Source organism: Quercus robur, chromosome 5 (assembly GCF_932294415.1).
Source record: "Quercus robur chromosome 5, dhQueRobu3.1, whole genome shotgun sequence".
Classification (NCBI taxonomy): domain Eukaryota; kingdom Viridiplantae; phylum Streptophyta; class Magnoliopsida; order Fagales; family Fagaceae; genus Quercus; species Quercus robur.
In genome coordinates, this window is record NC_065538.1 from 12,799,507 (window position 1) to 12,801,819 (window position 2,313).

The following is a 2,313-nucleotide window of genomic DNA, read 5'->3' on the forward strand; positions in this document are numbered from 1 at the left end:
ATAGTGATTTGTATGAAAACAAGGTTAAAAATTCTTTTATATATATATATATATATATGACAAACTCATGAATTGTAGGGTCGGTTTGGTTAAGTGTTTTGGAGATTAAAAGAATATTTTTAAAACTCAAAACTTTATTTTACAATTGCAATTCTTCGTAATTTTTTTATAAACGTTCATTTTAAATTCAAAACGCAACCGTAATCTAAGAAAACATGATACAGATCATAGTTTCCTAACATTTTTTTATTACTCTACTGGATAAAAGAAAAAGAAAAGAAGTGAATACAATAAATCATTTAAAACAGAATTGCTGATAAGGAACAATTGTTGGGTGAACTAAGAACATGTGAAACCATTCATAGGTCACTTTCCTACCATGAGATCCATGTCATAGAAGCCCAGTACATGTTATCTCTTAATGATGACATTGTGGGCCTAATCTTTGTTGCACATGTGACTGTAAGTCTTCTATTACTATTACTCTTACTCAATCAGTAGCACACTTTTTTATCATTCTTCTATCGTTTTTTCTTTTCCTTTTTTAGTGCTTATGGTATTGACAACCAAAGACAAATGAATAAAGACACAATTATATAGAACCAGAAAAAAAGTATTCTAAATTATGCGATATTTGTAATGTACTCCATAGACTTCAAGATTTTGTAATTTAATACCCTATTTTAATGTTAATATGCAATGTCTGACCCAACATCTAATTAATCAGTGTCAAAATTAATGATTGAGTGGTTACTAACTTACTAACCATCCTAAACTATGAAAGCATTTGTAATATGGCTCACTAATTTGGATACTAATGTAGATGGATATAGTTAATTATTAATAGATTTGGTGTTGATTGCATTCATTCATTTATTTATTTTTTGTGTGGCAACCCTTAGGGAACAGCAAGCAATTCAATATTGATTTTTTTTTTTGGCTGTTCTGATTTTTGAGGTTATGTTTCTATTTTCATGTTCAAAACTGCTTTTTTATGTTATTTTATTTTATTTTTTTATGTTATTTTTTCTGGGAAAGTAACTGAAGATTTTATTAAGAAGGCCCAAAAGAGAACAAAGGGTGGTAGAAAAATCAGCCCATCATCATCATCCTCTGAAAGGACCCAAGAGGGGATGGATGATATGGGCTGGGTTCTTATTCCAAACAAAGAAAAGCCCAACGGGCAACATTATGGGCTGAAGAGTTACAAAGACGGGGACATTGATTTTACAAGTAGATCATAATCTACAGAACATTATAAAATGAACACCTTTTATTTTTAATTTGACTTAAAATTTTTTTTTTGTTTTTTGTCACATGAGTTTTTAAAACCTACACTTTTTCATGTCATCATTTTAATACTAGTAGTTTGAACGTTCGATATACTGATTAGTTAAAAAATGTATGTTAAAGAAAGGAAATACTTTACAAAATATTATTGAAACTATCTTTATAATTAATAATTAATGAATCACTTAAAACTTTAATAGAGTTTCATATAAAGTAAATTAACTATTGTAATACATACATATATTGAGCTACTTGGTATATATACAGTATGCAGTGTGTTAGTTTTAATATATTAAAATACAAAAATATTTAGATGATCAAAATATATTCATGATATATTGAAACTTAGTGGGTCCAATAGTTCAAGGCTGGAACCAAAATTTGGACAACAGTCTAATCCACTCCATTTAAGTTTACATAAACTGTGCCCAATTGAATCTAAAAAAAAAAGAAAAAGAAAAAAAAAAAAGTGACCCAATTGGCATCATTCGATTTCAATGGATCTGTGAGGACTAAGATTGGTCATAGGCTCATAGCAACAAAACCGAATTCGTGTAATTAGCCCAATCTTCTATTTTGGGCCAGGGTCTCTGGGCCTAATTGAATCCAACACTTCCTCATAATTCATAAATGCCTTTAAATAAACGAGGATGTTTCTTAAATTAATATGATTGCTGTACATCCTTACAACAGTGTTTTTTTTTTTTTTTTTTCGAAAGAATTAGAAGTGAAAATGTAATTGAAAAAAAGAAAGAAAAAAGGCAACAACCTTGACAAAAGGAAACGAGACAAAATCTTTGCAATTGTCTCTCGAAATAGGGGAGAATAATGTTTGGTGAACCCAAGAAGAAAACACATTAACCTCACCAAAACTACAACAGAAATTCAAATATTTACTAGAGTGAAGAGTTTGTAAAATATTCTACGATTCTATCACCATCCTGGTACCATGCCTGATGCCTCCAAAGATTAGCCAAGTGAGACAAAGTGAGTGGAACCAAATTAATAGAAACAAACAAAGCA